Genomic DNA, 15,628 nt, shown 5'->3' with positions numbered 1-15,628 from the left:
GTTCTTCTGACAGAGTGCATTCTCCTGTAATATCCTTGAAAGGGGTGCTACATTTTTTATTGATACAATCTTGCATGCCTGAAATCATTTTTCCCCATATTCAGTTGGTGGTTTGGCTCAGTACAAATTCTAATTCTTGAGAAACTGGAGGCCTTGCTCTTGGCATGTGCCTACCTTTCCTATTGTGTACACTCTCCAGGTGCTTTTTCTCTTTTGGTATTGTGAAGTTTTTGTCACTGAATGGGTTAAGTTCTTGGTTTAGCTTTTAGATCTGGGAACTCATCCTTTATTATTGGGCAATTTTTTCCCTTTTATTAAAATTAAATATTTTTTTCTCCATGTCTACCTCTCTAGAGATAATGTCTTCCAGCTCCTTTCTGTTTGATGTTTACATCCATATTTCCATATGCTTACAAAGCTGCTGCTTGATTTTACTTTTGAGCTATAACTGTTACTATTGCCATTTCACTCTGGAAAGGAGGACTTGACACATCTGCCTGGCTTGCCATCTATCACTGACCATTTCCCATTCACCTCTTCTTCTAAATATAGTAATGTCATTTTTTAGAGGAATATTTAATGTTTATGTTGTAATTCTGTAAATAAACACTATTCACAGATAAATATTTGTCTTAAGTTTTCATTTGCATTGTTTTCTTTATACATCCCCTTAATTCAGCCTAAAACTTCTGGATGTATAAATCTCTCTGTGTGTTCAAATACATGGAGTAGTATGTCAGTTTCATCTATGAGAAAGTTCTTCTGGAGTTTTTGGACCCAGTCTTGATTGGCTAAATTTTCCAACTGATAACACAGCTGTCTCCTTGGGATCACTAATTATCACTATCCTAAGGACTGTCTTTATTTCTCTTGATTATCTTTCCCTTTATTATCTTTTTTTTTTTTTTTTACTTCTTGGAATATCTCCAACAATAGCTACGATATAAATCATCTATTTCTTTTTTTTTGAATAGTTTATTGTCATATTGGTTTCCATACAACACCCAGTGCTCTTCCCCACAAGTACCCTCCTCCATCACCACCACCTCTTTTCCCCCTTCCCCCTTTCCCTTTAACCCTCAGTTCGTTTTCAGCATTCAGTAGTCTCTCAAGTTTTTCATCCCTCTCTCTCCCCAACTTTCTTTCCCTCTTCCCCTCCCCCTGGTTCTCCATTAGGTTTCTCCTGTTTTCCTGTTAGACCTATGAGTGCAAACATGGTTTCTGTCCTTCTCTGCCTGACTTATTTCACTCAGCATGACACCCTCAAGGTCCATCCTTTTTCCTACAAATGGCCATATTTCATTCTTTCTCATTGCCATGTAATACTCCATTGTGTATATACCACATCTTCTTGATCCATTCATCAGGTGATGGACATTTAGGCTCTTTCCATGTTTTGGCTATTGTTGACAGTGCTGCTATGAACATTGGGGTACAGGTGCTCCTACGCATCAGCACTTCTGTATCCCCTTGGGTAAATCCCCAGCAGTGCTATTGCTGGGTCATAAGGGAGTTCTACTGATAGTTTTTTGAGGATCCTCCACACTAAGATAATGCCTGAGAAGTGTGTTTTTTGTCATCTTGCATGCCTGAAAATATTTTTATCCTGCTTGAAAATTACTTGATCTGTTGATTGAGAACAGAATTCCAGGTTTGAAGTTATTCTTTTGGTAATTTTGAAGGCATTCTTTTATTGTCTTGACTTTCATTCTTTTAATGAATTCTAGTCCCCATTCCAGTTTCTGATTTTTGGCATATTCTCTTTTTTTCCTCTGTGTAGTTTTTACCATCTTTTTTTTTTTTTTTTTTTTTTTTTTTTTTGGCTACCTAGTGTGTTGAAATTTGGCGATGTACCCTTTTGTGGCTCTGTTTTCATCCATTTTGCTGAGACTTAGCCCTCTGGAAATTCATGTTCTTAACTTCTAGAATGTTTTCTTGATTTATTTTATTTGTGATTTTCTTTTCTTCATTTTTTTGTTTCTGGGATGCTTATTGTTCAGATATTGGATCTCTTAGACAGGTTCTCTACAATTCTTCTCTTTCTCTCATGTATGTTCATGTTTTGATGTTTTTTAATTTCCTAGAAGATTTTCTCAATCTTCCCAACTCTTTGAGTCTGTTTCTAATTTCAGCTGTAGTTTTTAAATGTTTTTTTAAATATTTATTTATTTTTGAGAGAGAGAGCATGAGTAGAGAAGGGGCAGAGAGAGAGGGAGACACAGAATCTTAAGCAGACTGCAGGCTCCAAGCTGTCAGCACAGAGCCCAATGTGCAGCTTGAACCCACAATCCGTGAGATCGTGACCTGAGCCAAAGTTGGATGCTCAACCGAGTGAGCCACCCAGGCACCCTAGTCCTTTTTAATATTTCCTGCCACCTCTAATATACACATTTGCACTTTGGCTTATTGTAGAGAATTACATGGCATCTGACCACTTCCTTGTCCTACCTGGAAGCTCTGTAGTAACATCAGGTTTTATCTTAGCTTTCCATTTTAGTTTCATGCTGTTTAGTCATTTACCCCTTAACCTGCCTGCTTTCTAGCTTCTAGAGTTTTACTGCTTTTATTCTTCTCATTCATTGTGTTTATGTACCTCAAAGCAAATTCCTTTATACTGTCATTTTGATGGAGGTTAGGGAGAGATCAAAAGTCAGCAGAAGTGCTCAATCTATTGTTTTTATCCAGAAGTTTTATATTGACTTTTGGTAAGATTCTCCGTTTTCTGTCTTTTCAGGGACTCTTGGTAATAATGTGTTTTCTTTTTGAGTGGTTCTTTAATATATCTCCCTTTTTCCACTTATACTATTTCCTTGGTTTTTCTCTTAATTTTCTCTTTTAACCCTTCTGTTGAATTTTTTTTATATCAATTTCTAAAAAAATGTTTATTTTGGGGAGAAAGAGGGAGTGAGAGAATTCCAAACTCTGCCCAACTCAGGGCTCCATCCCATGAACCCTGAGATCATGACCTGAGCTGAAAGTAAGAGTTGGCCACTTAAGTGACTGAGCTACCCAGGTGCCCCCTTGTTTTGTTTTGTTTTTTAATTTTAAAAACTTGGAATGTTCTATTCTCATAGCATTCTTGTGTCATGGGAATGTTCTATTCTCATAGCATTCTTGTGTCATGGATGTGTAATATATTTATATTTCAAAGGATAATACTATCCTTTAAGTATTAATTTGCACCTTGCCTTATTTTCTGAGTATGCTTTTTGCTTTAATCATTGTCATGTTCGAGATTGTTCTTAAATGTCTCATGACCTTTGATTTTCTGTTTATATTCAAGAAGGAAGCAATTAAAAATTAGAAGTTTTGTGCAGGTGGTTGCAGCTTGTTGATTGGTGGCCTTTTTTTTGTGGATGATTGAGTAGGGACTTGATATTGTCATTGATATTGTTTGGGTCTGTCATTTTTTCCATGAGTTGTCCATTTTCTCATCTTTGGGGTATAAGTATAACAGCCAGTGTTACAGATGCTGATTGGGGAAGAAAGCTCAGAGACTCAGCATTCAGGGTACAGGCGTTAATTTAAATGCATGTCTGTGCCCCACTTGTGCCCCTTGTTTTCAGGTCTTCATTGTCACCCTAAGTTTTGCATGAATACTCCTAAGCCCAGTCTTTTCTGGTTTACCTTCTCATAGTATTTCTCCTAAGATTCTGTCAGAGTTAAGGGATAGCCATCACCTAATCTGTATGATTAGGCAAGAGAAGTTCTGAGAAGTCTAATTACTGCTAATACAGATTACTACCTACCATCCATCCTATTTTCACTCATTCTGTAACACACTTTTCTCTTAATTCCTGACCTTTCCAGAGCTTTTTATGAATGAGTTGGCTTTCTTTTTACTGTTGTTTTTTTTTCTGTAGACCCAGTGTAGCAGAGAAAGCTGAAACCTAAATCACTTTTTTTTGGTCCATCTACTTAGATGGTCTTCCAACTTTTGTTGATGTTGTTTTTCTAGAAACTGTCATCTCTTCCTAGTTTTTGTTTCCGATGGCTTTTAGTTTCTTTCCTATCTGATATATTTAGTCAGATTTTGGAAGTAAGAATAATTGTATGTCCTACATATTTTATATTCAGATAGAGACTGCTGAACTATCTTTTAAATCTGTAAGTGGATACTATTTTAAATATATGACGTGACTTCACATTCAGTACCAATGTGTTCTTTTTTGACTATTCTGAATTGAGTTAGGTATAATGTATACCAGAAGAGCCAGAACAAAATCTTAAGAGTTGACATCTTCACCAGGTATATATTCTGCTGAATAGAAATATTGATCATGTGTGTCAGTTGAGAAACATCCCCAGATACCTAGTGCTATACTACTTTCAATAGGAGATTAAGTTGAAGCATTTAGAATATTAATATTTAATTCTGTAGTATTAAATATGTGAAAGTACTATGCAGTCAGAATAAAGTCCCATCGCTCGCTAGACATCAAGTTATATATATAAACCACCAAAAATATCTTAACTTGGTCTTTAGCTCCCATATTACTTTTTTCATAGTTGAGTTCTCATGTTCTTTGAAATGTTGCTTATTTTGGAGGATTCTTGTCTTCATTTTCTTCATGGTTGATAGTATGATGTCAAAATAACATTTGTGATATTTATGTTGAAATGCATATTTGATAACCGATTTATTTAATTCGTGATACAACCCTTAGTGCCTATTTTCCAGAGAAATTAGAAAAATGTACCTCTTAAGAGCTACTCAGTTTATTGTTTATGTGAATAAATTTCATCTTTCATTTCACTCAGTAAGGCCTAATAATGTGAGAGCAAAGGTCCCACACAGTCTTCAGCACTGAACTGGCTCTGCTTAGTTTTAAGTAGTGCACTCGTGAAATGCGCCAAACAATAGTTTCTCTGCGGGGATCTAGTAGCTGGCTGTCTGCACCATCCTAGACGGTGCTGAAGGGCTTTGGAATCCAAGCTATTTTCTGCCAACTTTGACCCTCCACAAAAGGGATATGAAAGAAGGAGAGTAGAATTGTGTATATGTTGAGGTATGTGATTTTCCTTCAAACTTGTAGGATGTGAGAAAATGACCTACTGCCTTCAGTGGTATGCAGGAAACCAGAACTTTAATGTCATATTCAGATTAGCACTAGGGAGGAGTCTGTTTATAGCATGTCTTTTATCTCAGTTATAACATATCATATGCCTTTCACATCATATGAACAGAGTATAACTGCTGTGACCTCTGTTTGGCTTCTCTTTATTTTCTTATTGTATGTGCCTACTTATTAGTCAAACACATGTCTCCATTGATTACATAGGACAATAGCTCCACTTAATTCCTGAGTCACATACACACATCAGTTGATTCAGAAATTCTTTGCAGTTGTTACTGATAAAATGTCCCTTGTTAAAGTGGTCCCAAATTTAGACACATATAATAACTTAAATAATTGGTTCACTTAAAAGTGAGGAAGAAAACTGGTTTATTTCCACAGTCATTTTGTTTTTATTTCCCCATGAGTTTTATTTGACCTACTTCTCTAGAACAACAGTTAGAACTTCTGTAGAATTTTGAAAGTTCTAAAAGTATAGGAATGAGTTTTTTATTTTAATTTGTTTTATTGTATTATATTATATTTTTAATTTTTAATGTATATTTTTGAGAGAGAGAGTGTGAGCAAGGGAGGGAGGGCAGAGAGAGAGAGAAGGAGATACAGAATCTGAAATAGGCTCCAGGCTCTGCATGGTCAGCACAGAGCCCAATGCAGGGCCCGAACTCAGGAACCATGAGATTGGGACCTTAGCCGAAGTCGGATGCTACCAGCTGGGCTACCCAGGTGCCCCAGGAATTAGTTTTTTAAATGTGTGACACTAAAATCTTGAACCCTGGTACCTAAAACTAGGCTGTCTCTTATCAACAGCTCTACTTGCTATTTCAGCAGAGTTGTACATGTGTTTCAGCCATTACACCTTCCAGTCTCACTCCTAAACCCAAACTCATTCTAGCTTTTCTCCCTTGCCTGTTTGTAATTCTGACCACCTTATATGATCAAGTGTGTTTGTTCTAGTTCCATTTATGCTGAGTTACATGGTATAGGGAAGGTCAAGGGTAAAGAAAGCCTTACAGTGAGGATGGAACTTTCCAGCATGATGGTCCATGAAGTCTTAGAGTCACTGGAGAAATATCTATTGATTTATTATGTGAAGTGTATCATTTTTATTTATGAGTAAAAGAAGAATGAAAGGTTAAAAATGATGCTTGCAAAAAATCCAGTAGTCCTTGGATGGAAGTAAAACTTTTAAAAATTAAAATTCTACAATCTATGGATTTTTTTCCCTAAAAGAATCCTTCCTTATGAATAAGCTGTATCATGGAGTAATATTGAGTCAATTACATGAATTTGAGTGAGAAGAAAGCTATTCTCCGAAGAATGATAAAGCTTCTCAGTAGTCCTATTATATTTGGTTAAAGGACTGGATCATTAGTCACATTTCCACACTGCTTGTATTTTACAATGTGGATGGTTTAAGGTACAAAACCCTATTATGTATGTTTTTAAGGCTGTGTTTTAAATTTTTAATTTGCCTTGGTTGCCAGACATCCCAATTTTATACAACAGAAGTTGGGAATGGTTTAAATTGAAATAAATTCTAAGGTTTTCTGTGTTAAATACTTTGTTTTTTTACATAGATTTGTAAATTAAATGTTTGTAATTGAATGCTGCATTTGTTTGCTATAGAAAATAGACAACCATAGCAACTATCACAACTTAGTCACCTTTTCTAAATTCCTTAAGGATTCTAAATTGCTGTTTTCTTACTTTACAAAATGTTCTGTTTTATATTAACAGGAGAAATGAAGCACTAAACCCTAAAGTGAACTGCATAAGCTATCAAGTCTCCTAGTGAGAAAGGGACAGAGTAAAAGCTTTTGAATCTAAGCCAAAGTACTTGTTTGAAAATTTGTAAATAGCATGGTGTGTCAAAGATTGTTTGTCTTGTGAACTTTTAAAGATCTTCTGTGATACCAGTGTTGCCAAATTATTTACCATTCAGGTTGGAAACTTGGGGTTTTATAGAGAACTTAACTTTGAGAGATAAAGCCAGTATTTCTGATTTATTATAGTTGAGATATTTTTACCTTTTAGCTAGGAAATGATAGTTTTCTTCCACACCTAAAAATTTAAGGATAATCTTCATTGTTATGCTTTATTTTAATACAGAAGATTACTTAAGAGATTTTTGTTTGCTTTTGTTTTAAAATAAAACCTGTGTTTTATGCATTCAGAAATCCACGAGCATTATTTCCTTCCACAGTCTGGCTAGGTTGAGGCTGTCTAGAAGCTTTTGTGGGACAGATTTTAAACATGCAAAGTTTTTGCTTAAATCTGAGAGAGTTTAGGTTCTGATTCTCTTTTCTTTAAAATAAAGTAATTGAACTTTCTTCTCTAAGAAAATAAGAAAAAATTATTTAAATTACCCCAGTCGGTTGTTTTGTTTTTTAAGTTGGAAGACAGGATCAATTCTTTTTAAAAGGATTTTACTAGATAGATCATAAGTAAAGATTAATGTACTTGTTAGTTTTCATTGTACACAACATAGCAGAATCTTGGAATAGTTTTTAGGTTTCTTTGCAGTGAGAATGTAAAGTATAATGTGTTTTGAATATTTTGGTTGCTTCTTAGATAAAAATAGATGTTAAGAGATTTAGTCATTTGAATAGAAAAAAAGGTGATTGTTAATGGTCACCAAAACAAGACTATAATCTTTCAAAGAATAGAAAACTTTCAATTTACATGAAAATGACTTATTTGAGTGTAAATAGGATATATTTTAAATAGAAAATCATAAATTTTGGGAAAATTTTTTGAGAAACCTCTGTGTTTATTCTTAGGATAATATCTATTAGATTTGTTTATTGGCAACAAAATATTTATTCTCTGAATGTGATCCTTATTTCCTTCTCAAAAAAAACCCCATAAATACGTTTGAATAATTTCAAGATGTTAGGATACAGAAGACATTTTCTTTATAGGAGAATTGAGTCTTTAAAACAGTGCAAACTAAATTGAGACAGTACCTCTGTAAGTATATATGTTCTTTAAGTTGTTATTCTAGATCTGAGAGAAATTTGTCATTTTAGATCTAAAAATTAAGCTTGCTCATTATTTAAAAGCTCTTTCCTCTAGCTCAAAGATATATTTAAAATGTCTCCTACTGATTGAATCTTTCTACTTGTCCTTGATTTTTCTTTCCCATTATAACTTTTGTATTTGCATCTAGAATGGGCTAATTCCAGGTTGCAAAAAAAATGTTGATACTGAATTAGAACTTGAAAAATGTCAGCCATGTGGCAGAAAAACTTTTACCCCACTCCTGACAGTTTTTTTTTATCTTAAAGGTTGAGATTTTATAATCTAAAGTAAAATAGCCCTTCAAGTATGTGATCCTTTCAGCTAAGAATTGAGGGGTTAAAAGGAAAAGAAAAAAAATTATTAAAAGGAAAATTTTGAAAATGGTCATTTGCATCAGCAGTTTTGCATATGCAATTTTGAATATTTACTACTAGAATATTCTTTATCAAAGTCTAATAGCTATCTATGAAAATGATAGTGAGAAAGGTAGTAGGAAGAGCTTACTTACAGGAAAAGTATTTGACCTTTATTTTCATTAAATCATAAATCAGGAACTACCTTGTCTTTTACCTAGTGTTTTTTGTTATGCCTGTCTATAAATACAGAATCTTAATTTTTTGGGTAGAATTTATTTATAATATTAGGTTGCATTTATTTACAAAAGGGCAAAAGTAAGTATATCTCACTTATTTGAAAATTGTGGAGGAAACAGACTTAAAGTCTGTTTAAGAGAAATTTCATTTTAAAATTATTTAAATTTAAGTTATTTTACATATAAGAAACTTTATTTTGAAAGTCATTCAGATACCTGAAACTATTTCAGGTGTGGTTTATTACTTGTTTTTCTATATGAATAATTTATGCTTAATAAGCATATTCATGAGATTAGAGCATAAAAGGGTTTTTCCTTATTTCAAAATAATTTTTTGTAAGTATTAGAGAAATTTGATAAGTAGTTCAACAAGAAACCTTGTTACTATCTCAGTATAGAAAGTTTCTGGAAGCAATCTCAAAGTTACCAAAGTTGTCAATGAGGAACTCTAAATGGGGTATCATGATGTAATTATTTATTCTGTTTAAAAAAAAAAAAAAAAGAGCCAGATTTATATTCTGATACCTCAAATGCTAACAAAAGTCTGTCTTCTTCATAGGAAGTTTTTTAGGCTATTATCGTATACTACTATTTGGTCTTATAGTCACTGAATAAAATACACACTGCTCTAAAAGTTTGGTAAAACAAGCACTGAGTTTTGAGTTGAAACATGATGAAGATTCTACAAAAGATAATCTTCAGATAGACTTCAGTTGGATCAGCAAATCTTTGCATAATTCTTTTGGCCAGAAATAAACTGTTAGAGATTATTGCTGGGAAATACTCATATTTTTTTGCTTTTGGATAAAGAGTAGAGTTCTTGGAAATGTGCCTGTTTAGTTCTTTAAAAAATAGGTTAAATATTTGTTCTGTTCTGCTCTGACATGTTTATACATCAGGTCTTTGCCAACGGATGGATAATTAGATTGTTTTGAAATCATAAGGTTTTGTGATGATAGTGTTCCACAGCATTGAAATAATTCTAATAGTTGGTTAGTATTAATTACCATTAACATTTCAGTATATTTTAATAGGATGTGGAAAAACTTTTAGTACATGAGATTGAAAAGGTAGTAAAACATATACACATGCTTTACACCATGAATTCATAAGTAGTTTCAGTTCTGTTAAACTCCAGGACATAATGTATACTTTTTTCTGGAGTTGAGGGGTATGTTGTAGACTTTATTAAAATCTAGATTGAATTTCTCAAAATGTTAACTTTTATCAAATATTATGTACGCATAGGTTATATAGACGAAAGTTTTTAATGTGTTATGTTAAAAACCAATAGCCCCCTTCTTGACCCTCCTTGCCACTTCTGCTCATGTTTTTAGCTGGTTATTTTGGTTTTTAAAGATCTTTGTATTTCTTAATGCAATGCTTATACTACTGTTTATTCAGTTTTGATAGGTGAGGATTTTTTTTCTTTCTTAAATTATGTCATCCTCTGTGCTTCCTCTCTTTTATGTTCTTATAATTTTATTGAAGATTGACAATATTCAGTGATAATTAAACCTATATTAATATCCATATGTGAGCATTATAAGGTGTTACAGCTTTTGTAATTTTTTCATTTTTAAAGTTCACTTTTTCTTTGTATTTATGATTAATTCCACCAGCTTTCGACAAAGTCACTTATAACTTTTTTTAGTTGTGTCCCATCCCCCTGTCACCCTCACTCCCCTTCCCTACCGTCCCTGTGGAGATACTCTTCCTGGAGACCCTTCATTGTCTAGCTTTTATCTGGAGGGGGTGCCCTTCAGACCTGCTAGATAACCATCATTCTGGGACTTAACTTTCATTGTCATCTAGGAATTCTCTTTACCTTTTCCCCAAGTTTCATTTCCCATTTCCAGAATTCACTATTTTTCTCTTTTTGTTTGTTCAGGTATCTTGGTGGAGCTTTCTGCCAAAGTGTGCATGCAGAGTGACTAGTTTTAGACTGCTGTCTTATCTGTACTCATTGACCTGGATACAGAATTCCAGGTCATCCATATTTTTCTTCATAATTCTGAAGACATTACCTGATTGTTCTCAACCTCAGACTTTGGTGTTAAGTACAGTGTCATGATATGTAATCTTTTTTTTTTAATGATTTGTTCTTTATATTTTCCCTCAAGTTTTACAGTTTTCATTTGTCTCATTTTTAAAGATTTGTGATCTTTTAGTACCATGTTGGAAATATTTTTTTCATTCTTTGTGCTGGGCTTTTGGTAGGTTATTTTAATTTGGAAACTTTGAGTTTGGAAATATCTTTTATAATGCCTTTGTTCTTCCCTTTTGTAATCACCCCACCCCCGTTGTCTTGTTTGTTAGTCAGGTATTGTACTTTGTAGATTGATTCTCTTATTTTGTTACCCTTTTCTGCTTGACAGAACTTTTCTTCAACTTTATCTTTCATACCTATTTTTTAAAATTTATTTTACCTGTCCTATTTGAAATTATTTTGAGCTTGTTTTTGATATCTAACCATCCCTTCTTCATAGCATCCTGCTCATGTTCTCAAGATATATTGATCTTTGTTTAGCCTTAGGAAATACAGATATATCTCCTATAGATACCTTTGTATAAAAACGTGTATCTGTTTGTATATATGCAAATTATTTTTATTCTGCTCCCTGTGTCATCTTCTTTTCTCTAAGGTATTTTCCCCTTTGTCCATTTTCTTTTTCTCTTTTACATTAAGATGCTTCGTTCTAATATGAGGACTAATAAACTGAGTTGCATCTGGTTTTTTTTATAGTTCTTGAATTGAGTGTGGTTTTCAACATTTATAACATGTTGTTTAAAAAAAATTAAAAAGCATACAGAGGAATGTACCACAGAGACCATTGATGGCCCACAAAGCCTAAAATATTTACTGCCAGTTCCTTAACAGCAAAAGTTTTCTAATTCCTGCTTTAATATTGAGATTACTGGCTTTCCTTTTATGTTCAAGAGTCAGGCACTACAAGTGAATTGGAAGCTATGTGTAAGTAGGGCTTGGTTAGTTTCACTGGAGATCATAGCTTGGTAATGCTGAAGCTAGTTTTGTAACAGGAGGTCATAAGGTCATTTTCTATTGGTCCTTTGGACCTTTTGGTTTCTCTAGAAGAGTCTAATCACCTTGCCTTAAGTGTATGAGCCTGTTGCACATGTTTCGAAGGTGAGAAAACGTTTGAGTATGTAGGTTTTCATTTATTCTAATTTCAGTACAGTTGCCTTAATCTAAATTCTGTACTTCAATTTTACTTTTTAATTTTAATTTAATAATTTTTCAATTTATTTTGAAAGTATGGGAGAGAGCAGGAAGGAGAATCCAAAGCTGATAGGACAGAGCCCAATGTGGAGCTCAATCTCAGGAACTGTGGGATCATGACCTGAGCCAAAACTGAGAGTTGGATGTTTAACTGACCACACCATCCAGTTGCCCATAAATTTTGTACTTCAGATTCAATTCCCTCAGAGGCTAAATCTTCATTTTCTGCTGGAGTCAAAGTAAAGTTTGTTACTTGGCTGCACAGGGGGTAGAAGGGTGGGCATCCATTTTCTCCTTATAGAGAGGTCAACTCATACATATGTTTTCAGCCTGACACAACACTGCTATGTTTTGTAGAGAATTGTACCTCCTAGATTAGATTCTCATGGAAAAGTTTAAAAGATTTTAACATAATTGGGAATTGTATCGGAAGTAAATTGAACTTAGTTTTTTATTATTACATAATCTATTTGTCCTTGTATATATTCCCATACTACTTTTTAGTATTGGAAGATTAGTATTTAATTTCATTATATAGAAAACAAGTTATTGCCAAGAGCTACAGAGAAATCTGTAATATTTAAAATAGCCTTCTGAGTTGGTAGAGGTATTCGTTGAATTTTACAAACGAAGAAACTGGAGGCACAGAGGTTAGTTACCTTACATGGAGGATCACATCACAGGGGGAGAAGTAAGATTGAGCCAGGCAGCCTAGATCTAGAGAATGCCTTCTTCCCGTTTGTATCACACTGTCGTTTACGCTAGCCTATGGTATACATAGCAGATGGACTACACTAGTAATTCATGAGTTCAGAAGATGACGAGGATGGTCTGGGCTGGAGAGTTAATGGTAAGTTTCATAAAGCATATGGAGCTTGAGTTGAGTCTTTGAGTAGGTAGAGGGAGGGGAATAAGGTAGTACAGGTAATTGGTATGATCTAAGACAATATAGCTGTTATATTTAGTAGATGGTAAATACAGCCTTCTGCTATAAGTGGAAGCTTGAACATATGGGTTTAGCCAGATCATAGTATTACATTTCAGAATACTCTCTGTGTATTTTACACTGTGGGTTATGGGAAGGTTTTGTTCTAATTTGGGACTCAATGGACATTTGGTTTTAAGATTCATCCAGTATTCAATTTGAATTGAGGATGCAGAGATTATAACATTTTAGGTGTTTGTGGTTAAATGGATTAAAGTAGTAGTGATACAAGAAAGATTATGTTTCATGCCTGGATTAGACTGCATCTAATTTTTTTTTTTAGTGCTGATATATTTTATAATTTAATTATTCTGTGGTACGAAGTTTTGTGTCAGGTGTAATCTATGAGAAATTTCATTTTGGTCATTTGATATCACTTGGCTAAAATGCTGTTTTGTTTTTTATTGTAAAAGGAGTTGGAAATTATCTCCAGATTCTTGTATCCATTTTCAGTAAAAATGAAGCAGTGTTTTTCCAGCCTGGGCTTAGGTCCCTCAGGCAATGAGAGAGATCATAGCGAGATCTCCAAAGCAGTTCACTTGTGATTGCAGGGGGTGAGGGGTGTATTTTCTTTTTTAATCTTACTCCTCTTTCCTTTTTCTCCCCTGGTGTGTAAGCTCTTAGTTATAATGCCAAGAAAGAGATGGACCTGTGGTGTTTGGTACTAGTAAAATGAATCACCAGCTTGCTTTGTTTTATTTTTAAGCAATAGAGAAGAGTTAAATGAGTAAGGAACAAGGAACACAGGATTCAGAATATCCTAGAGGGAAAAATTTGAGCATCTGTGTTGTAGAATTTCATCATCACTCTTAAACAGTATTTTGTATCACTCCTTGAATACTGAAAGTTAAGAGGAAGTTTAAGAGACTTGTAAAATTGTTACTAACTTACTTAGAAAACTTGGTGCTCACTACTTCTTTATAAGACACACTACTATTTACATGGAGAAAAGCTTCAGTAGTCCGCTATTTATTTGAAAAATCAGATTTTTTTGTTATTGGCTTTCATAAATTTCACACTTAACCTGGCGTCAGCTCTTTTTGAAGTGATTAATATCACTTAATCATAGATTTATAATAAGGCTATGCTTTTAAAATTGAATAATTTTCAAAATAATGGTATAATAGAATTTTACATGTATAATTCTTTGATTTCTTCTTTGAGGAGAAGTTAGGAAGTTTTAAGCAGAGAAGTCTTAACTTTGTATTTTTTAGTAGAACCACTAAAAAATCATAATGTAAATTTCAATTTCAATGTGTTTACTTTGCTTAATTAGAAAACTGTCCTATGAGGTAGTTTAGATTAATGCTTTGTGACTTTATTCTGCATCACACACAGCTGGCTCCTCTCAGAAGCATCTTTCATTACGAACACTATGTTTTCACCCAGGTTAATGGAAGAAGTTTGCACTGATGGTGGGCAGACCACGCCTTTATCTCTGCTCACTGGAACCTTGGATGCTGTCGGGGTCCTGTCTGAGTATTATAGTCTTCCTGGGTCTTCCCCCTGGAAAGACTCTTACTGTAAGCAACTATGAACTACCAGCGTTCATCTTTGATGTAGAGCATAAATGCAAACACGGAATATTCTTATAGAAATGGGGAAAATAGTGGTAAGATACATGTAATGAATAAGTTGTAGCAAAGCTAAAAATAATTCACATTACCTCTTAAAATGAAGCAGAACCTAAATGTGCTTTGTTAAACTCTCATTAGTAATTTTAAGTGAAATTGACGTCTTATCAATATGATAATCCTACTTAAGCTATTACACAGTCCTGCCAACTTCTGCAATGGTGTAATATACTCTTATTGTTTATAAATGATTTAGTAGCTGTTAGTAGCCAAGGTAGAAAGAAGATTGACAAATATGTTTAGGGAAAACTTGTACAGTAATGTTAGCTGATTTTAAAAAGAATTTTATAAAGGAATAATACATGGAACATCACAAAATACTGCAAAAATTGCAAAATAACAAGTGCAATGTAAATATCTCTCTTGAAATTCTTTCTCTCATTTGCAGAGATTGTTGGTTTTGCAGATTTATAAAACTTGAAGATTTATAAAAATAACTTAGCTTCCCCCTTCCCCTTTAATCCTCAATATCATGGAAAACTGACATCTATTCTTGTGTGGGTTAGCTTTTTCACTTCAGTAGAGTTTCATATTTGTCTATATTTCTATAACCAGAGTACTACAAACTTAAATTGAGCAAGATAGTTTTCTGTTAGGGTGCTGAATATTTGCTGTAGGTAATATAAACTAATGGCATTGGCTTGTTTATTAGTCTTATTTTTTTACGTTAAAGAAGGAATTTGTTCAAATATCTAACCAGTATATATTTAACCTGAGGTATGGTGGATATCAGAAGACATTTAGAATACCTGGTAAATGTCTTCAGAGGGTGTATGCTAAAGTTCTGTAAATGTATTTTGGTTAAATGTATCCTAAAGCAGGTATTCGTTATAGCAAATATGAAAACATACAGAGGTCTTCTTAATAAAAAGAAAAGTTGAGAGATTATATCTGGTTTTATCTTACCTTAGAAGCAAATGAGGTGCTTTTTTATAGAATGTAGCATTGTAAGTAATATGTATCCAACTTAACATGTAGATTGTATTCTAAAATGCTTAGGCACCAGGGTGGCTCAGATCATGGTCTAATGAATGGCTCATAGGTTTGAGCCCCACATCAGACTCTCTGCTGTCAGCA

General features: G+C 33.7%; 1 protein-coding gene across 7 annotated transcripts in view; it reads left to right on the top strand.

The window, feature by feature from the left end:
* The window catches only part of TMEM161B (transmembrane protein 161B), a 68,595-nt gene that overhangs the window by 41,243 nt on the left and 11,724 nt on the right, over nt 1-15,628 (top strand). Inside the window, exons 1-2 of one of the 7 annotated variants that reach the window (XM_029942569.1) lie at nt 7,948-8,048; nt 14,307-14,440. The exons of 4 other annotated variants lie outside the window; for them this stretch is intronic. The gene's annotated coding sequence lies outside the window, so the exon portion shown is untranslated. Of the gene's footprint in view, nt 1-7,947; nt 8,049-12,760; nt 12,783-14,174; nt 14,441-15,628 lie in introns of those variants that run through there. 2 more of the 7 variants (XM_029942570.1, XM_029942567.1) reach the window with 2 other exon arrangements.

Source organism: Suricata suricatta, chromosome 6 (assembly GCF_006229205.1).
Source record: "Suricata suricatta isolate VVHF042 chromosome 6, meerkat_22Aug2017_6uvM2_HiC, whole genome shotgun sequence".
Taxonomy (NCBI): Eukaryota; Metazoa; Chordata; class Mammalia; order Carnivora; family Herpestidae; genus Suricata; species Suricata suricatta.
This window is presented reverse-complemented; position numbering and strand designations above follow the sequence as displayed.